At 39.4% G+C, this 22,915-nt stretch overlaps 1 protein-coding gene across 1 annotated transcript in view; it reads right to left on the bottom strand.

Annotated features, from left to right (window-relative positions):
• NOTCH2 (notch receptor 2) overlaps positions 1-22,915 on the bottom strand; it is a 173,289-nt gene that overhangs the window by 130,934 nt on the left and 19,440 nt on the right. The gene's annotated exons all lie outside the window — the stretch shown is intronic.

Below are 22,915 nucleotides of genomic sequence, written 5' to 3' on the forward strand. Positions count from 1 at the left end.
AGAGAGAGAGAGAGAGAGAGAGAGAGAGAGAAAGAGAGAGAGAGAGAGAGAGAGAGAGAGGTGTAGGTAGGAAGGTCCAGTGAGGTCTTTTGCTTCACCAGCTACAGATGACTCTGGAAACATAAAAATCAAAACCTGTTTTTATTAAATGGTCTGACATCACTAGAGGAAAAACTCACAGAAACAAAAACCTCAAAATCAATACCAGGCAATCTAGAAACTCTGGCCTTAGCCTAGCAAATGTTATGACTAAAAGGAAGAAAGCATACCAGGCTAATAATTAATTATTTGATCAATAGACATGCTACCTTGAACCCCTCTCTCTTTTAACAGTTTACTGAACCACTGGTGAGACATTTATGAAATCCCTACTAGCAACATTACAAAACCACTAAAAGGGAATGACAAGTAACAAACTTGCCACCTCAGCTGGAAAGGGATGAGAAAATAAAAACTTCAAACCTTGTTTTAATGGCTTAAGTCAATCAATAATTATTAAGCACTTACTATAGGCTCTGCACTAGAGACATCAAGATGGAAAATGCCAGGGCTTTCCTTTAAGAAATGTAGTCTAGTAGGAGGTTAAGACCTAAAGAAGTCAATGTTACTTGGAAGGTGATGACAAAGATGTCAGATAGGAGCATGAGAGATTTGGAGAAGGGGATTACATCCAGTTGTCAAGAGCAAGGATACTTAACTGAATAAGTGGTACCTGAGATGGGTCTTGAAGGATGGGAAAAGAGGATGGAAAAAGGAAGGGAGAGAGTCAGACAGAATACATCCTAGGCATGGGAACAATATACTCAAAACATCTAAATCAAAAAGGACAAAATCAAAGACTAGTAGTAATGAGAGGCGCAAAAGGGGAAGAGCATCTCCAAGGCTGAACATGGTGCCCTTCCACAGTGGGCTCTCAGTAAATGTTTGAACTGAATTGTTGATGGAAATAAGGCTGGAAAGCTACATCAGAGCCAGAGTGCGGTGGTCTCAAATGCCAGGTGAAAGACTTTTCCTTTTTATCCTACAGGCAATGGTGACCCACTAAAGATATTTGGAGAGAGAAGCACCATGGACAGTAAAAAGGAAGAACAAGAGATTTAAGCATAGGGGAACCCTGAACATACTTTTTAGGAAGAAGGAAATGAACTGGCTGAGAGGGAAGAGATTGAAAATGAAAAGGAAGGGAGAGAGCATGTATTGAATGTGGTGTCAAAGTAGGGAATCAAAATAATGCAAGGGGTCTCAGCAATCACCTTGTCCAAACATAGCCCTCAAATCCTTCCATACCATACAAACAAAAGTGAATAGGTTGATAAGAAAAAGGGGTTTGAGAATTTCAAAGGATATCTGAACTGTAGCTTAAAATGAGAGTAATGACAGGCTTGTAGCCAAGGGCTAGAATGTACCTAAGAAAGGCTATTATGAATATAATGTTTTTAGAGCCTTGCAAATTTAGTCAAATAATCTTTAAAGTAAAATAGGACAGTTAAGAATAAAGTTGCCTATGTATATCTACAAGCAGGATATCAAGGAGAATACTAAGAAGAACAGTTGAGACACCACAAATTCACAGACAAAATAAAACACCTAGTAATAAATAAACCCCATATTTTCAAATGTCTACATATAAATGTCCAAAGAGCAAGCAATAGGCAAAATGAATAAGAGGTCTTAATTCAAGGGGGCAAATTTAACTTCACAAGTATCCCTGAGACTTGGCAGGATGGATCCTGTGACTGAACTTTATGGCTCTGAAACAGGTAAATTTTATTCAGTAAAGTCAGGATAGGTAAAGGGGAGCTGGAGGAAGAGACTATATTAAAAAGACATATTCATGTAAAGAAATCCTGGAAAAGCATAGTGGAAAGGATTTGGGTGGAGATCATTGCAAGGAAAAGCAAAATATAAGTAGATATTTTAGACTTGACAAGTAAAAACATTTTATCCTCTATGACCAGAAGAAAGAAGAGTATTATAAACAACACTATATTTGTGGTCAAAAGACCTGTATTTGGAACCCAGTTCTGCCATTCACTACTGTGAAAAATAAAACAACAAGCAAGTTTTTTCAGAGAAGATTTCACTTCTCTGAGATTCAATTTCCTTTTCTGTCAAATAATCTACATTTTGTCATCTGATCTCAGAGGTCCAAATACTCTGAATCCATAAAGAAATAAGAACGAAAATATTTTTACATCTTAACTCCATTATAACTGCCAAATCCAAAGACCATTTCCCTCTGTTTTTACTTTCCTTGACCTCTCTGAAGTTCCTCACACTGTTCAAACAACCCCGAACTTCAGACAACAAGAGATGCTCTTTTCTCCTTTAGCATCTGTGGTATTGCCCTCTTATTGTTCTCTTCCTACTTATCAGGCCATTCTTCTTCAGTGTTTTGCTGGTTTTTCATCTTCCCTACTCCTAAAGTGTAGGTGTCTCCCAAGGCTTTAGCCAAAGTCCTCTTTTCCTTGTTCATCTCCCATAGGATCAATTATCACATCTATAAAGATGACTTTCAAATTCACATATGCAATCCCAATCTCTCTCATTAACTCCAATCTAACACTGCCAACCACCTACTGAATATCTCCAAGTAGACGTACCAACTGAAATTTCAGTCTGAACATGTCCAGAGTAGAAGAAGTGAATTGTTAAACAATACGATGTTGGACAGTCTAGCATCTGGGTCTAAATGAATGCATTCCTGCTACTGTACAAACTACACAAATAAATATAATTAAATGTATGGAGGTGAGACTGAAAAAATATCATTTAAGATATTACACACAATAACATAACTTGATACAGGATTGAAAACGTTGAGGTTTTTTATCCAACATAAAGAAAGCATTTAAATATATGAAGTGGATGTCTCTCTTATTCACATTTACAAAGTAAAAGTGGTAATTCCAAATCTGCCATAGCTACTGCCTTAATAATAAGTTATTCTGGAATATGCAAGACTCTTGGGACACCAGTCACTAAGGGTGGAACAAGAGCAACAATAACCCAACCCAATCACGTCACATCTCTTTTAAACTTCCGTGGCTTACAATAAAACCAAACTTCTCTCATTTCCTCTAGCAATTTCAGGTCATTTTAAAATTCTGGCTGTCCTATTCCCTTTCCCTAACCTCCAAATTAAAAACATAAGCCCTGTTTTAGAAAGGAACTGAGATTTGTCGATATTTATAAAACCATAAAATTGGGTTTTTATAAAACTGGAAGATAGCATTTCTTTCTTATCTCAGCTCTTCTATCATGCTAAGGCTATAAAAAATGTGGTATTCAGTAAATGTTTCATAATTAGAACAATCCTATGCACTATGGAATCTTCTTTAAAAGTGGTAAAGAATATGGAAGAAGCAGAAAGATCATCCTCTGTTAATCCAGGCTATATTCATGCAAAATGTGGAAAATAATCTTCAGGTATCACCTTTGTCATACTCTTTACACATAACACATTTAAGGCCCTTTCAGTATTCAGGAATTGCCTGCCACCTTTCTAAAACTGTAATCCTAATCTCTATGAATCTCAAATTTCTTTTTGATTCTGTCACTTCAACTGATTTTCATTATCTCACATCTGGATGAAGGAAACAATATTCTAATGTGTTTTCTGCAATTGAATTTCATCAAAAGATGACTCATCCCAGTCTTCAAGATAGAAAACCAGCTCCTTTTTCACTCTGACCATCTTGAGGTTCCAATCGGTCAGCAAACCTTGGTTAAAAAGCATTTCTCAGAATTATACTAGGGATACAGAAAACTGTGTTTTCAATGACCCATGTGCTCCCACCACAATCTATCTGCACACAACTCCACTACTAATCTTCCATAAAGACCTTTTATCATATCATTCCTTGCCTGCTATTTCTGATTGTATCCAATCCAAATTATTCTATTGCATCCTGATTACACCTAATCACAGAATTTAATTTAAAAGAACTTAGGGACACCTAGATGGCTCTGTAGATGGAGAGCCAGACCTGGGTTTAGGAGGTCCTGGGTTCAGATCTGTCCTCAGGCACTTCCTAGCTAAGGGAATCTGGCCAAGTCACTTAACCCAGTTTCACTGCTCTTCTGCCTTGGAACCCATAGTTAGTATCAATTCTAAGATAGAAGATGGAAGGAAGGAAGGAAGGAAGGAAGGAAGGAAGGAAGGAAGGAAGGAAGGAAGGAAGGAAAGAAGGAAGGAAGGAAGGAAGGAAGGAAAATATATAGACACATAGAGATAGATAGATAATTAGATAGATAGATAGATAGATATTGATCAATCATGCCCTTTTCCCTAAAATGCTTTTAAAATTCACATGGTTTAGCAGCTGGGAGGTTCAGTGGATTGAGAGCCAGGTCTAGAGATGGGAGGTCCTAGGTTCAAATCTGACCTCAGACACTTCACACTTCCTAGCTGTGTGAGCCTGGGCAGGTCACTTAACCCCCATTGCCTAGCTCTTATTTCTCTTTTGCCTTGGAGCCAATACACAGTATTGATTCTAAGATGGAAGGTAAGGATTTAAAAAAAATTCACATGGTCCCCCTTCACTCATCATCTATTTCAAAAGTGTCCCTAGAAAGAATCCATTGGAGTCCAGCATAAACATTGTTCAGTCCCTTTCCTATGAACTATAATGTTGCTCAGGCAAGGTCATGGTATTTACTCAAAGGTATCTGCTCCGTGCATGAACAGATACTGCAAACAAGAGAATGAGCTGTCTTTGATTTTAACCAATTCTTGAACCTCAGGAGAAAGCCCACTTGGGGACAAGAGAGAGCTAGCCTAGCCAGGCTTGATGGAATCATCCTTACAATTTTCTCTAGACATTCACCAAGTTGTTTTGTTTTGTTTTCCCCCCAGGGCTCTGCTGTACTGTGCCAGCCACACGTCAAGTGCTTAAAAGCCTCTCTTTGTTTTAGGGATTTTGAACACAGGTAATTAAGGCTGCACTCTCATCAGGTTTAATCTGAGCTGCCTTCACTGTGTTTCCCTTGTTGCATGAACATGTAATCATTTTCAATTGGCAGAGTAAACTACAGCTCTGCATCCTTTTCAATAACCCTCTGTTATCACGCTCTCCCATGATTTTCCCTGATAGTCTGCTCCCTCCGTGTTGGAAGTGTGACATCTGTTTGTGCTTACACCCCTGCTCGCTGGGAAGACATTCTGAGCCTCGAGAGGGGTGGGGAGATGGGCCAAGACTAGCTCTGGAGGGTGCTTCCAACTTTTTCTTCAACGTTTATGCAAATCTCAGATAGCTGCCTTAGCGAGAGCTGGCAGCTGAGCTTATGCCTGGGGCTCCTACTGCTGCTGGGGGCTGCGATGGATGGCGCACCCCAAGATTGTAATGGTTTCTGTGAAATGTTTTCCAAAATGCCTGATGATTTATCTACCAGGAGTAGGAGAGCAGATTGGGCAAAGGGAGGAAAACCAAGGGATTTGGGCACATTACTGTAGGTCTTTGATGTAGCCCCTGCTTGACCCAGCAATGTCAAAAACAATATGAAGGCAGCTACACATAAACCCCAAACAAACATATGCCTTGAAAGCAAGCGGATGCAAAGGTGGAATTTTCACATGTCTAAAATGACTTTTAATTATGTCCCCCTCCTCATATTCTATTTTTTATTCTATATTTTAAATAAGCACATGTCCCCCTCCTCATATTCTTCATTAGAAGTAAAATTCTGTAATAAACAATACTAATATGTATTTCCTCTGTTCTAATAACTTATGAAGGATATTGGTACATTTAACTGGAGTTATCAAAAGAAATTAGGGAAGCAGGATGGCACACTGGAAGGAAGCTATCAGAGGACTTGGGTTCCAATTCTCTTGTTCAAATTCCCTGGCCTGGATTGCACCAATGTCTCTCCCAATGGGATCATATTGACCTGACTCCATGATACTACTTAATATTAACATAGGCAACAAAGACTAAGAAGAAGAAATCCATTAACCTATATTTCTTAAGTGATTTAGACAAAAAATTTTTTTTAACATAAACATTTGTTGTTCAGTCATTTCAGTCATGTCTAACTGACTTTTCATGACTCCATTTGGGGGTTTCTTGCCATTTCCTTCTCCAGTTCATTTTGGTGAATGATGGCTGTGGTGAAGTGAAAGCACAGATATAATGAGAAGCAAGGATACTTGAATATGTAAGGACTGGGTTTGGGGGTGAAAAAAGATTAAAAAACTGAGGCAAACAGGGTTAAGTGACTTGCCCAAAGCCATACAGCTAGTAAGTGTCTGAGACCAAATTTGAGCCCAAGAAGAGAAGTGTTCCTGACTCCAGATCCAGCACTATCCACAGTGTTACCTAGGTGACCCTCAATTGAACGTAATCTAAATAAAATGCTACAAAATTCCATTTATAAATACGTGATCCTTCTTTTTACAAAAGGATTTGTTAGAGTTCATACCTTTAAAACTTTTTTTATTTTCAATTTATTTTAAGAATTAAGTATATTGAGGGTATGTGAAGGCAACATTCACCTGAAGTACTTGTAGTGCCTACCATCTGCTGAATTCCCTAGCTCTGACTTTTAAAAATCCCCTTTTGTAGGTGAGCTCATACACAGAGTCCAAAACAAAAGATGGAATGGCCATTCTGCTTATCAAGGACTTTAGTATCTGGTTCATAGCCTTCCTCTTTCCCCCAAACCCCTATCCTCACATATTCAAATATCCTTGCTTCCCATTTCATCTGTGCTTTCACTCCATCTCTCCATATATATATGGTAGCCCTGATCTCCACATCACCCATAGGCATTCCACCTCCACAATCCAAAATTCCTCTGACCATCATCTCTTGTATTTCTAGTCTCTTCTAAACCAGTTCTCTGTCTTCACCTCCACTTCTATTTATTTCATTGCCCTAGCTTCCTGAGGCTACACCCCTGATCTAGCTTCACTTTGCTTCCTTAAAATCAAAATCCTTTCATTAACCAGTTCAACTATAGACTGGCTTTCACACTCAAGTTCTTTGTCCCACTTTCCTACTGTTCTTCATCCTCCCTTTTATTTTTTCAATTAATAAGCATTTATAACCTCCACTGAAAAAAATTCTTCTAATAAATATGCATAGCCAAAGAAAACAAATTCCCACACTAGTCATGTCCAAAAATGTTCCCTCTGGCTTGTTCCTACCTTCTGCATTCTTGCTCATGAGTTGCCAGATACCAACAGAGTATACTGATTGGGATCCCCTATCCAATCTCAACCTGCTTCCTCTTTCCTGATCAGATCTCCCTCATGCTTCCCACAGCAATTCTTAAGTAATCTTCTGTCAAGAATTGACTGATTGAAGTCCCACAGTGTAAAATACAAGACTGGTAAAGTTCAGGTCATTTAGCTCCTCCTCTCAGCTAATGCTTTGCTCCCCCCTGCCCCAAATTACTTTGTAAAAGTATTAAATGTTTAGTATTTATTTATCATATACATGTCATCTCTCTCTCTCTCCCCTCCATAGGAGGCAAACTCCTTGAGAACAGGGCCTGGGATTTTGTTTTTCTCTTTGTATCCCCAATGTTTAGCAGTATCTGGTACCCAGTAAGAATCTAATAAGTGCGGGTTGGATGAATGGATAAATATATTGTGATCAAAATGCAATCTTTTAACTAAACCAGTAAGCAATTTAAATGAGGGTGTTGGGGGAGAAGGGATGAAAAGCTTTTTTCCTATTTTTAAATTCTATAATTTATGAATTTGCTGATGGCTCCAACTGACCCAGCCATATACACCACATTCCTGGTCAGCGTTCAATGGATGTGATTGTATTCTGTGAGAAGGGCGAGTGAATGGGAAAGATTTCAGAGGAAGGAGAAGGATCAAATTATTTGTTTTCCAAAAGTGATGAAAAGTTGGGTTGCAATTTTCTAACACAAGAAAGGAGGATATAAATGAAAATTTGTAGCTTAAAATTTGCATGAGTGAGATACCCTTAAGGAGAATCTTGGTCCCTATGCATTCTTGTACAACTAGATGAAAAGAAGCCAAAATAATTACATTTAAATAGTAAATTTGGAGGCTGGTAATAATATCCCATTTTAATGTCAACCTTATTCCCAGAACTCTTTTGTAAATTGTAGGGTGTTTTTTTTCTCTGTGTGTAGATATATCTGTGAAGAAGCATCATAAATGCTACTACTGCAAAGGCCACACACACCCTCTTTTCCTCACTCTCTCTCTATGATCTCATCAGCTCCCATAGGTATAATTATCACCTCTTTTGCAGATGACTCCTAATTTCATATACCTGATCCTAAACTTTCCCTTGATGTCCAGTCCTACACCAACAACCACTTATCAGACTTCTCTACCTGGATGTCCCATTGGCATCTCAAGCTCCGTGCATCCAAACTTAACATCATTCCTGCCTCCCTGTCATCCACTCCTCCTACAGACATCCCATTTTTTGTTGAAGGAACCATTTTTCTAGCCACACTAAAGTCATTCTGGACTCTTCTTCCCTTTCCTTCATGGTCTCCCAACCCCATCCAACCAGTTGCTTCATCTTATCTTTCCTTCCTCCATGACTTTTTTTAGTTCTGTGCCCTTCCTCCCCATACACACACACACACACACACACACACACACACACACACACACACACACACACAAAATTCTAATAATCTCTGAAGTGGTCTCTCTTCTCTCCAGTCCATCTTCCACATAGCTCCTAAGCTTCTATGTCCCTTCCCACCTCAAAAATTTTCTGGGGTTTCCTACTGCCTCCTGGAAAAATACTAATTTCTCAGCCTAGTATTTAAAAACCTTTACAATCTGGCTACCACCTACCTTCGCAGAGTTATTTTTCATATTGCTTCACATTCTAGCACTCTATGTCCCAACAAACTTGGCTAAAGAGCTGTTTTCTAACCTCAACATTCCATCTTCCATCTGTATATCTATCTCTGAATGGACTGTCTCCCATACCTGAGATACACTTCCTCCTTATCTCTGCCTTCTTGGAATTCCTAGTTTTCTTCCAACTTTCCTAAGTTTTCTTCCAACTTCCCTAGTTTTCTTCCAGCTTCCAACTTCCAACTACCCTAAGCTTTTCTTCATCCCTGATCCCCAAATTTTAGTGCCATTTCCTTCCCAAAATGTCCTTCTACTGTATTTACTTGTCTATATACAAGCTGTATCCACTAGGAGAATCTTGAAGAAAAGGGCTATTTTATTACTCAGTACCTAGTAAAGTATTTATCCTTAATAAATATTTGTTGAATTAAAAGAGGAGAGGCATTTTGAAGTTAAATAATTATTCACAAAGATTGCTATGCATTTGCAAGCAAAGTAGAAGTTCAAAAAGCGGCTAAAAAGTTTTTACCCAGGTTTAAATCTCACCTCTGATCACGGAAGTCACTTACCTTCCCATTTCCTGATCTGAAAAAGAAGGAAAGTTAGGCCAGGTGGTTTTGGAACAAGAATCCTACGACCTTCTATTAACTCTATCATTAGGCCATACAGAGAGATGCAATAGCTCTGGTTTACACGACAAATTCTGACTATTAAGGAGTATCTTTGATTAAAATCTCCTCGTTGATTTGGTTTTGTTAATATTTTTTTGTTGTTAGATTCGAGAAATAATTTAAAAATAAATTCAAATACCTAAGTAGCTATCAAGTGCAAAGCATTTTGTTGTGCCCCAAGAAAGATAGAGTTTATAAAAAGACAAGGTCACAGCCCGGAAGGAGATAACAGGGAATGGAGGGGAGGACACACAGACACATACACGTGACAAAATAAGGCATAATTGGATCAGAGAAGAGCTGAAAGTGGCTGCTATGAGACTGAGGGAGGGAATGGTCAGGGGAGCTCTTCTAATACCCTTGCTCCAAATGAAAATAAAAATTTCCTGTACCATATAAAGGAAACAGGTCATTGCTTCACTTTAGTAGTTGACAAAAAGCTTCCTAAGTGGTGTAAATCCTTAAAGATATAGTAAAATGACCCATCCTCCCCATTCAAAAAAATGACTGTGGCTTTATAAAGGGTCAATTTTCACAAGGAAAGGGGGTGGAGGGGTGTCAACATTAAAATATGGATAAAAATAACTACTATTGACTAATAATAACAGCTCACATATGTAGCTCTCTATGGTTTTCCAAACATTTAACCAACACAATTTCATTTAACTCTCAAGATAGCCCCCTTAACAAAATAGGTGTTATTATTATGTTTTTATTATCCTAATTTTACAGATGGAGAAGCCTGAGGCTGAAAGAAATTTAGTGAGCTGCTCAGAATCACCCAGTTCCTGAGAACCAAAAATGGAATTTGACTCCAGAATTTTGGGTCTCTTAAACCCAATGCTCTACTCACTACACCACTGTCCATGCTAAGGCAAGAGAAGCAAGAATGGAACCCAGTCTTTCATAGAGAAATTTCCCTTTACATCCCTGGATGAGAGATAGTGTAGTAGTTAAAGGCAGCAAGTTCAAGTCTCATCTTACACTATCTGGTTCTTTAACACTCCACCTCTCCATGGCTCTAAAACCAATGCTGTCCAACTCAAATGGAAAAGGGGGCAACTAACCTGGATGTAAGGGTGCCCTGTAAGTACATAGTGACTTATAAAAACATATATTAACATTAGCTACGTGCTTTTTAATTATTTATTTTGTTAAAACTTAGGTATCCTTTCTACATTGTGAGAGTTAAAGAAATTGTACCCCTATAATCTGGAAAATCCACATAAAGATTTTTATCATTCACAGCCTTTTTATAAACTTTCACTTTTTATTTTATCTTTAAAAAAGAAATTGTGTGGGGGCAGCTAGGTGGCTCACTGGTTTGAGAATCAGGTTTAGAGATGGAAAGCCCTGGGTTCAGATCTGGCCTCAAACACTTGTGAACCTGAACAAGACACTTGACCCCCATTGCCTATCCCTTGATGCTCTTCTGCCTAACTTTGTCTGATGTCAGGAAAGAATGAAACCAGAGATCAAGAAGGAAATAGGAATTCCATACTAGTGATTGCCTATGAATTGCTATTTTCAGAGGCATGTAAACAAGAGGGTGGAAGGAAAAATTTGGGAATTATAGCCAAAATATATGACATGGGATTATTTCTTTGACCTGAGAGCATAGAGTTGCAGAGTGTTGGGCATCACCCTTGGTGGTCCCTGAAAATAAACTATATATAAATGAACTGGAGACTCACTACTTGATGAACCCCCAGCACCACCACCAAACCTCACTATCTGGGGCATCTGTTCCATAAATATTTACTGACTACCTACTTTCCACAAGACACTGTAAATAATATAAAGAACAATAAGAAACAGTTCAACAGTTCCTGCCCTCAAGGACCTTACAATCTGGTAGGGAGAAGATTTTTACTCAAGTTACTATAATATCAGGCAGAATAAAATTAGGATAAAGACATGTGCATGGGGCAAAGTGGAAAAGGGCTCTGGGTCTGGTCTCGGTTTCCTTATATGTATAATGAAGGGACTGGCCTAGAGGACCTATGAGGGAATAAGGAGTAGTCAAAGTTATTGGATTCAAAAGGAGGAAAAATCATTTCAAATTGTGGACATGGAAGGGCATCAAGGAAAAGCTACAGGAGGAAAAGGACAATGTCACAGGAATGTGGACTGTCTTGTTGTTGAGTCATTTCAGTCTGTTTGACTTTCTGGGTCATTTGGGGTTTTCTTGTGGTTTGCCATTTCCTTCTCTAGCTTATTTTACAGGTGAAGAAACTGAGGCAAAGAGAGTTAAGTGACTTGCTCAGGGTCACAAGTGTCTGAGGCTAGATTTGAACTTACAAAGATAAGCCTCCCTCACTCCAGGCCTGCACCCTATCCACTGTACCTCCCAGAGTAGGAGAAAATGATGATAAATGCCAAGAGACTAATTAACCCACAGGGCATACTTGGGAAAGTATTAAACAGTCCCAGTTGGCTGGAGCAGAGGGTACATAAAACAGAAACATGTGATGGACTGGAAAGATAGGTTATCAATCACAAAATATGCAATAAGCAAGCATCAGAAAGTAAAAGTCAGAGAACCCAAAACTGTCCCAGAGCATTCAAGTTCTTGCTCTTTGGGTATCAGGAAACAAGGATATTTAGAAAAAACTGGAAAATTCCAACAAATATTTATCACATCTCTACTATGTGGAAAACATTCTGTTAGGAGCTGGGGGAGGCACACAGCTTAGATAAGACATAATATGGGGGGCAGCTGGGTAGCTCAGTGGATTGAGAGCCAGGCCTAGAGACGGGAGGTCCTAGGTTCAAATCCGGCCTCAGACACTTCCCAGCTGTGTGACCCCGGGCAAGTCACTTGACCTCCATTGCCCACCCTTACCACTCTTCCACCAAGGAGCCAATACACAGAAGTTAAGGGTTTTAAAAAAATAGATATGATGTGTATGCCTACCCACACAGAGCTTACAGAGAAAAAAGCCTATCTCTGAAAATAGACTAAGTGGATCATCCTTGTTTGCTAACTGATTCCAGGAGGCAGAAAGAACCTCAGAACAGAGAATAGTTGGAAAGAGAACATAAATCTTTATGAAATAGTCAAGAAAACAAAAGATGCCAAGAGTTGTAGGCAATGAATGAAGAGAAAAATTAGGCAATAACACAAGGCTGCCTGGAGTAATTCAAAAGGTATATTTTCATTTAAAATGTCATTTTGGGGGCATCAAGGTGGCTACATGGATAGAGAGCCAGACTTCAAGGCGAGAGGTCCTAGGTTCAAACTGGCCTTAAACCCTGGGCTTTAAGTGACTTCATTTAAACCCCACTGCCTAGTCCTTAGTGTTCTTCTGCCTTGGAACCAATACTTAGCATTGATTCTAAGACAGAAGATAAAGGATTTTTTTAACACAGCCTTTATCTTCTCTTTACTTTAAGAAAAAAAAACTACACCATAACTTGGGCTCCAACAGCCAACAGGAAAAACCCAGGTGTACTAATGACAACAGGCAGCTCCTGCCTTCCCTCCACTGAAGTGAGTCTCCCATTCTCCTTTGGTCATCAGTGCCCTGTAAGTCAGCATGAATCCATCCCCCCAAACCTCTGCTTTTCTTGAAGTTTCAACAATCTTGTTAGGAAAACAAGCCAGACATTCATCCCAGCGTTGGTACAAGCCCACCCTGAGATGCCTGCAATCTTGCCTACAAACTGAGATGTGGATGCCCACAGCAGGATTGAAAACTGACCGCCATGGTTAATTCAGACTTTCCCCACTGTGTATCTTTAAAGTCCACAGAACACTAGCATCTGTCCCTTTGATATAGGATCTGACTGGCCCCACCAAAAGACTGGGCGCTAACCGGTTGCCCAACAATAGAAAGAGATTTTTCTCTGATCCTGGGGCTGAGTTAAAGAGCTTTCTGGTCAGAATTTTTTTATGCCAAGGTATTTCCCTGCCCCCCATTTCTCAGGCTCAAGACAAAAGAAACATCCAATCAAGCAAAGCTCTCCAAACATCATAGTGGTTACAGAACTTCCTGGATAAGTGCTGTACCAGGATGTTGGCTCCCTTGGGTCCAATTCTTTTCCCCAGCTGATAACCAGCCTTAGAATCTCAGAGGATTGGAAAAAAAATAAAAGAACAAGCAGACACACCCGACTGCCTCCCACCTCCACCTGCTCTGGTTCTGCTATTCCTGCTTGGCAACCCAGGTGCGTTCCAGCACAGAGTCCCAGGACTTTGGCAGCATCGGAGCTGCCTCCTCTCCTCCTCGGCTCTGGCACAGCCCTCTGTTACTGGGCACAAGCAGGGGCAGGTAGCATTCCACTTTCCTTGGAATGGAGGACAAGCCAATCAGCATTTTCCCCAAAGGAGCCAGAAAGGGAAACCATCCTGGAAGATGGGATTTTATTCCAATTTTCCAAAGTCACAGCAGAGAAAATATTTTTCCTCTCTCATTCATTGCTCCGAGACTACTTTTCTAAGGGGAAAAACTATTGCTCTTTGGGGACATGGGAGCAGCACCCAACTTGAAAAGCAAGGATTTTACACAGGGAGTTTAACCAGTTACACCACTCCTGCCTCAGGTGGGAGTGCCCTTTCTCACAACCACCTCATTAGGTTAACAGGGGATTAAATGCTCTGGTAAAACAGAATTAAAGCAAGTAACCCCAAAGTTCAAGTAAAGAGATGCTATAAAGGATTTAGTAAATGTGATTTATTAGTGTTGTGTGATTATATAAAACTCCAGCCAAAACATCACTCATTCTGTTGTAAAAAAAAAGTAAAAGGCCAGCATAAAAGATTTTTTTATTGCTTAAATATAAGTTATAGCAAAAGGCATCTGGTTAGTACAATTTTTAATCAATTGAGTCAAATGAAATATCATTTCTTAGATCAAGTACTTGAAGCCAGGACTAAATTTTTACGTAGGTGAAATTGAGAAACTCTGGTATTCACCAGCCTCCTCCTCAAGTAGCCTCCTACCTTTCCAGGCATCCATTGTCCTCAGGCTGCCCCATGGCTTAACCTAAACTTGGCTATTTATTTACACTTGGTAATTTATTTACACCATCCCTCACCCAGTACTCCTGGTTACCTATAGCACATATGTACAAAAAGCCTGGGCAGAATTGGGGCAGTCTGTGTACAGGGACAGATCTTAAGCACTATGAAATAATGAAGAAGAGGAGGAAGGAAGAAGAAAGAGGAGGAGGAGGATTTACTGCCTCTAGCATGCCCTGGAAAAATCATTTAACCTCTCAACTCTCTAAGATTATAAATTGCTGAGAAGGTGTGAACCTGCATCGGTAAAGGGAGTTCCCTCACCTGGAAGTTCCCGAAATCAGTGAAATCACAGGCCCACTCCTTATCCCTATGGGCACAGACACAGCTTAAAAAAATGCAGATCCAACACGACTGAAAAATTCTATTAAGGGGGTGAGTCACATTTTTGTGTAGATCAGAATCAGAGAACCTCATATTTGGAAATGACTCTGTGGGCCATCTAGGCCAGCTCTTACCTGAACAAAAATCCCCTCTCTGAGAAACCCCTAGAGACAAGCTTTGCTCAAATCTGTCACTTCCTCTCTCCACCTCCTGGCTGGGTGCTTGGCATAAGGCTGTTTTATTAGTCGTCTACTCAAAGGCAGCCAGTTTTCAAGGACACAAGAAGTGGGTGTCAATACTAAACTTTCCTGCTACCCACCCCATCCACTCCAACCCATCCCTGCTGATCCTACCCTCATCCAGAATGCTAGAAAGCCAAGACCAAGAACTTCATGACTTTTAAAAACCTGCTCAGTCAGCCTTGCTGAATCAAGACTATTTGTCTAAATTATTGCTTTTGCAGAGAAAAGAAGGCAAGGTGAGAAAGCAAGGCTAGTGTTCTGCACCCAGGTGAACTTTGCAGATAGCCAAGTTATCTTTCCATTAATATGTCAACAAAAGGGAAACAGGCAGAAGAATGGAGATGGGTGTCTAGCTGGGGAAGGAGAAAGAGAGGACACCTCAACAAGCTGGACCACTAGAAGTGGACCGCTGCTCATTCTCATCATTCCCAATACTTTAAACAGATACCTTTTATGCAGGTGCCTGGCGAACTTCTACCTCCAGCAATGACCTCTCTTTGGAGTTCTCATCTGCTTATACACCTTCACCTGAAAATCCTTTAACACTTTAACATATCCCCAACTGGATTCTTCCCCCAGAAACCTGCTCTTCCCTTTCAAGTGGTACTCCCATTCCGCTATGTCCATGGCATTGGAATGAATAATCTTTCACTATTGGTATTAATTCACTATTCTATTAATGATTCTTTCTCTGTTCACTGTCTCATCCTTTATATTTAATCGGTTACTAAATCCTGTCAATGATAGCTCTCCAATCTCTCCCATATAGGTCTCGTCTTCTCTTCTTTTCCTTTCTCATTGGGACAAACCACTTGGAGTATTTCGATATTCAACATTCTCCTTTCCTTCCTAACCCTTCCTGCCTTCACTCTCCCCTCCAATCTGCTGTTCATACTCCTGCCAGATGAATCTTCCTTTTATATGTCAGAGGATAGAATCACAGATTTGGATCTAGAAGTGACTTTAATGGCCATCTAATCCAATTCCCTCCTGGTCCAGAGAAGGTAATTGAGGCAGTGAGAAGTCAGATAACTTGCCTAAAGCCAAACCGTAGAGTCCATGCAAAAGCCAGGAATTAAATTCCAAATCATGCTACCATCTTCTGGGGCTCTCTCTTGCCTGCTGAATAAAATTCAAATGTCACTTCATAAGTAAAGCTTCACAAACAACTGATAAGTTGGCAGTACATTTTCCCTAAGATCTCACGTAGCATCTTGCTTGAACCTTTCTAATGCACCAGTCATGAATGGCTTTGTATCATGTCCTGCTTTGAATTAAAATTAGTTGTGTCTCATCCTCTGATTGACTGTGAATAGAGCACAGGGCTTGGAGTAGAAACACCTGTGTTCAAATTTGGCTTCAGACATGTCCTGAGTAAGTCCCTTAATTTTGGCTTGCCTCAGTTTCCTCAACTGTTAAATGGGGATGATGATAGCACCTACATTTTCCAGGGTGGGTTGTGAGGATCAAATGAGATCATATTTGTACAAAGTGGCTAGAACAGTGCCTGCAATGTAATGGACAGTATATAAATGCTTATTCTTTTTTCTCCCTCCTATTAGATCCATGAGAATACAAATTCTCTCTTAGCTGAATTTTCTTCCACAGTCCAGGGCTTTGTATACAGATGCTTAATTATTTGTTCAAATGAATCATCATCCAGTCAAGTCAAAATATAATTTGTTTTTTGGATCAAAGATGATTTTATTCAAAATAACACCTCTTCTGTTTGTTATTTTTAAGGGAAACTAAACCACTTAAAGGGAAAAGCATATTTCTTTTTCACAGAAATGGGTAACAGATAGATTATAGATTGCCATAATAGGTTATTTTCTTCGACTGGTCTGGTTTTTTCCCATTTGGATCAATTTGAATGAGGGGAAGAGAGCAAGAAAAAGCAGGAAAAGTCACCTTCTTTGTCCAATAAATGAACCCAAATAGATAGCAACAGAAGACATTTCATGAGCTTCCTCAAAATATGCCAAATTAAGGGAAGCTTGCCCCAGAGTATGGCCTATCTATGGTTAGTATACCACAAAGCTGAGGTTCAAAGAACTTTGGATCAACATCACAGAGATGAGGTGTAAAGAACTCCAGTCTATTCCTACAAAATCAAGCATATTGAATGTTTCTGTAGCCTGGTATTCTTTGTTAAACAGCCTGAAGCACTATACTATAAGCATATCATAAATCATGTCTAAGCCCACAGAAAAAGGTACAACACATTTGATTAAGCATTTTTCTTTTTCCGTTTTTGCTATCTTTTAAACAGGTTTGGGTTGGGTTTTGTTGTTTATTTGGTTTTTTTTTTTTAGTTTGTAGAGAACTTCATCCTTGGTAAGTTGTTGGATAAATTCAAATTTGAGCTTTAAGCTTTCCTAACAAAGAGCTATTGTTAGAAGCTCAGGAAAAACTGCTAAGATGGGAGGTGAAAAACAACTTAATTTTGGAGTCAATACATTTTAAGACAAGAGTGCATATCTGTGAAAGCTAGGTGGCCCAGTAGAAACACTGCCAGGCCTGGAGTCAGAGGACCTGGATTCAAATTTGGCCTCAGACACTTCCTACCTGTGTGATCTGAGGCAAGTCAATTAATCCCAATTGCCTATTCCTTGTCTTTCTGTCTTAAAGTTAGTACTAAGTACAAATGTGTAGTGCTTGCCACGTGAGAAATCAGGGTTTGGGTCCTTGACAATGTAACTTCCTTTTTAAGTGTTAAGTGCAACATTGGGGATTCCATGGTAGAATTACTGCCTACTATATAGGAACCCTAGATTTCATTTCTATTCTATGCAAGAACACACTTCAATATGCACCATGGTTTTTTTAAAAATTGAATTAAGAGCCCTAACTTTTAAGATCTAACTCTAAATTATTACTGGACCACTTAGCCTCTCTGGCTTCTCAATTTCCTGCTGTGATAAATGAACTGTCCTCTCCTGAACTTCAAATCATGTTGACAAACTTGTCATTTTAGAAGAAGAAATCAATTCAGAAATTCACCAGCACCTCTTGCCCTGGGAAATCTCCCTCTCTCTGATTAGAGAAGTTGGAGAATGGACATTGGAGAGCTCCTCCAAGATCTTCCACTATTTACAATGACACCCAGAGAATTCTCATCATTTCCCACCCAGCTGCTTCCCTGGATTTCATCATCTCCAGAAACTGATCACTTGGCAAGATGAAATCAATTCAGAAACTACCTCCTCAGATCATTTATCATTCCCACTGCATGACTTCATTCCTTCATCTGCACCTCTTCCCCAACCTGGGTAGCCAGTCCCAACCCCAAGCTGTTTTAGCTTCTTATTATGTGTTGTCTCCCCCATTAGATTGTGAGCTCTTTGGGAGCAAGGATAGTCTTTTGCCTTTCTTTGGATCTCCAGCACTTAGTGTAGTCTGGCACATAGTAGCACTTAGTAAGTTTTATTCCCACTGACTAAAGTTTCTTCCAACTCTAAAATCTCTGTTTCCACAACTTGTGGTAGTTCTTATCTAGGCTCTATTTCCACTGGTTTAAATTGTAATAATATACCTGCAAAGACTCCAATAGGAATTGGCCTGAAAACCATCCAAAATGGAATTAATGACAGCCCCCAAAAAGAGGAGCTTTAGCCCTCTGGATGACATCTTACCTCTAAATCTCTAGAAGGATTAGACAAACCATTGAGCTTGAGTAAGGCAAATTCACACCCAGAATATAGAGACAAAAGCTATAAATGTCATCTCCTCCCATGGTCAGAAGCATGACAAGGGCAAGCTGGAATGGAATAAGTCAAATAGGGAAAACCCATGAGGAGCAGTAGCTGTCTTCCCCATGTGACTACAGGAAGACCTTAGGAAGAGCAATCCCCTTGCCTTCTCTGCCATTGGAGCCACCACTCAAGAGCTAATTGTTCTCAAAGACAAATATAGCTAGAAAAGACAAGAATAGTTCAGGTTGATACTGAAAGGGAAAGACAGTGAGATGAAACCATAAAGAAGTCAACCGCGATGCCAAGAACTTGTAGGCATGGCACAAGGACGACTCTGGCTATCCAAGTCCAAGATGGCGACTTAGGGGCTGTGACTCAGGAATAATATGGATTTTGGAGATAAGGGGAAGGTCAAAGGAACCTAACTTCGGGGATCTTCCTCTCATTTTTGTTTTCCTTCTGAAACATTTTGAACCAGAGTGCTTTGAAGGAGGAAACTGGTCTCAGGGTTCTCAGGTGTCCAGTAGGGAGATTTTTTTCCCCCAGGTTTCTAGGTGCTGACTTTGATCCAGTAAAGCAAAAATGCCCCCCAAATATAACCTGGGTCCTTTATGCCAAATGGAGCCTTGGAACAATCAAATGAGAATAAATGAAGTGTATAACCCATGGTTTCCCTTGACGCCCTAGCATGTGTGACTATCAATTACACCTCTAAGCACTCAAATGGAGTCATAATTCATGTGCATTTTTATTGCTTGAAAGTTAACAAAACGAGATATAAATATGTAAGTATGTAGATACAGATGTATATGTATACACATATGTACATATACACAAAACAGGTATATGTATACATAAAAATAGCATATCATTTGAGTCTGACAACAACCCAATAAGGTAGGTACTACAGGTATTATTATCCCTATTTTATAAATTAGGGACAAGATAAGATTTGCCCATACTCCAACAGCTATAACTGTTGGAGGCAAGATTTGAATTTGGGTCTTAAGAGGTTTCTAAGTCCAGCATGTTACTTTACTATACCCATCTATATCCTAGGCCTTTGAGGTAACTCCAAGATAAAAAAAAATTTAAAAACACTTAATTACCAGAATATATCAAGCTATATATCAAGTCAGGCTACCTTGGATCTAAGACCTGTAGGAGGTTAGAGAAGGTTCCCTAGGAAGCTCTCAGTTCATTCCAAATTATTCCAATTTAATTTGACCTTTTTTGAGGGAATCTGAAAACAACTCTCTTCTTCTCCCCTCCTTGAAACTCCCAAGAATAGTCCAGGCTAAATGAAAATAGACCTTCCACAGCAATTACCAAATAGAAGAGGTCTCCAGGACTCACTTAGGTTACTAAGTGTACTTAATAAATACCTGACTAATGCCTAGCATGTTGGTATAATCCTGGAGATCCAGCCTTAAATTCTTGAATCTCTCTTCAGAAAATGAGCTAGGATCCCTTGTAGAACTCCGAAAGCACTTGACTGGAGGAAACTGTCTATTTAGAGACTATGCTTTGTCCTTAAAGAGCTAAGACTGGGAGAAAGGGTAGGAGAAACAAAGACAATTATATGCAAAACTAAATATAAAATTGAGTGTGATCACTCACCGAAGCCAAAAGGTACAAAGAGCTGAGAGATACAAGCTTGGATTAAGGAAGGCATGCATGGTGGTGAAGAGAATGACATTTAAGATCGATGCTGAACAGAAAATATGAATGAGGAGGGCCATAAATTTATAGCTAAAAAGAGTCTTACAAGTCATCTAGTCCAATCCTCTCATTTTTAAAGGTGAGAAATGGGGCCCAGGGAGGTTAAGTAATTTGCTTGGAGTCACACAGGGAAGCAAAGCTGGGAACTGAAGACAGTTAACTCCTGGCTCCAAATTCAGGACTTTTCCATTCTGTTAGACTGCTTCCCTTAAACATCTCCTGTATACAATGCTGGCCACTCAAAAAAGGGCTATTCAAGTATTAGATCAACAAAATCAAAACTCATAATATGCAACAAAATTCTGTTAAAATTAAGCTTCACAAGAACAGATTGGTAGGACAGTGAGGACCTGGGTTCAAATTTGGTCTCAGACACTTCCTAGCTGTGTGATCTTGGACAAATCACTTAACTCCCATTACCTAGCCCTTGCCAGCCTGTCTTTGAATTGATACCAAGACAGAAGGTAAAGTTAAAAAAAAATAAGTTTCATGCAAGAAAGGAGAGGTAATTTATATAATTGCTTATTGGGAAATTAAGACCACTCAAAGCCAACACCATGTTCATATTTATGTACCGATTTTAAAATTTACAAAGTGCTTTCCTTAACACATCTCTGGGAGATAGAAGGTAGAGGAATTATTCTCTACATTTTACAAATAAAGACACTATAGCTAACACCTCCCACCACCTCAGAAAGGTCAAGGTGCCCAAGACTACAGAGATAGTGACCATGAAGTCTTCTGACTTTAAACTGAGGTTTTCCCCATAATAAACCCAATGTCTTTTGTACTTTTGTTAGATATGAGATGCGAGATTCACTAAGATTCAAAAGAGCTATCAAGGCACAAAATAAATTAAAAGAGTAAGTAACTTCCCATTTTCCCTCTGGAAAGGATTTCTTGCCTAACTTCCAAATGCAAAAAAAGAGGGGTGAGGAATGGGGATGATTCCATATTTCTGGCAACGAATTTGTAATCTAGCTGTGCATGGAATATTAGAATCAGAAAAACTGGCTCTAGTCCCTTCCGCTGGATCCCAGCTATGGGAAGGACTGAAGTCATGCATGCCACAGTTTCTATAAAATAACTGCTCCAATTTCCATAGCCTTTTAGGATTTGCCAAGAGCTTTGTATACACTCAGGTGTCCTAAACAAATACACATGTAAATTGCTATTTAAGATCTTTTCATTATTTGCTCTTTACAGGAACTAAAACAGTTTCCTTTCAAAAGGTGGTTGTATAGCAGCACATCCATGACTTAAACTTGCAAATTTTATCATACCCTGCATATTCTTTTGTTTTGTTTTAAAATTTTAAATCCTTACCTTTCATCTTAGAATAAATACTGTGTATTGGTTCTAAGGCAGAAGACTAGTAAGGGCTAAGCAATGGGGGGAAGGGGGGAGGAGGGGATTTGCCCAGAGTCATATAGCTTAGGAGAATCTGGGGCCATATTTGAACCCAGAACCTACCATCTCTAGACCTGGTTCTCAATCCAGAGTAACCTGGCTGCCTCCCTTTATGTTCTTATATATTAAGGCAATGGGAAGTCACCAAAGTAAACACTCCATTTGTCACTGAAATAGAGCTAAACATATTGCTCACAATATTTTGGCCCTTCCTTTTTCTCTGGCACAGATCAGAGCTGGAAGTGAATAGTATTCGAGAGAGAAAATTAATGAAAAATAAGCAGTGGACTGAAATCTTTCAAATAAACCCTCACCAAAGGGGTGGTTTGGAGAGAAATGCAGGAGACAGAGAAGGCGTACGATGATTCTATCAGGGATAAGTTACCCTTTGCTATGTCATGGTCTTTTCATGTGGCCATGAAAAAATAGCTGAGCCATTGTTTGGTTGATAATAACCAGATGTTGATGGGATGATTGCACTCTGACTGTCTTCAGAGTAAAATATTGTGTAATTGGGTGTGTCAATCTATGTCACTCCACAGATGGTTATTAAATTGCAGATACTTTGACAGAGATAAATGTAAAATCCTACTCTTAGGTTAAAAAAAAGTCAGCAGCACAAATCCAGAATTGTCCTGATTTTTTTTTAAGGGAAAAGGTTGCTGAATGAGCCTGTCTTTGCTATCAAAGCTCCAGAACACATGAAGGGAGTAGTTGGTGAACATTTACAAAATGAAACCTTATTCACGAAGAGCTAGCATGGTTTCAGCAGAAACAGATCATAAAAATTTCATCCTATTTCCTTTTCTGAGACAGTCACTGGACTGGTTCATAAGGGGGAACACTGGAGTTAGTTTACCTTGATTTTAGTAAAGAGTTTTACAAAGTCTCCCATGCTCTTATTATGGAAAAGATAGGAGAGATACTGGCTAGACATTAGTACAATTAGGTGAATTTGAAATAATAGTTCAATGTCGCCTTGGAAGGACCAGTCAGTAAGTAAATAAAACAAGCCTTTATTA

Source organism: Gracilinanus agilis, chromosome 4 (assembly GCF_016433145.1).
Source record: "Gracilinanus agilis isolate LMUSP501 chromosome 4, AgileGrace, whole genome shotgun sequence".
Taxonomy (NCBI): Eukaryota; Metazoa; Chordata; class Mammalia; order Didelphimorphia; family Didelphidae; genus Gracilinanus; species Gracilinanus agilis.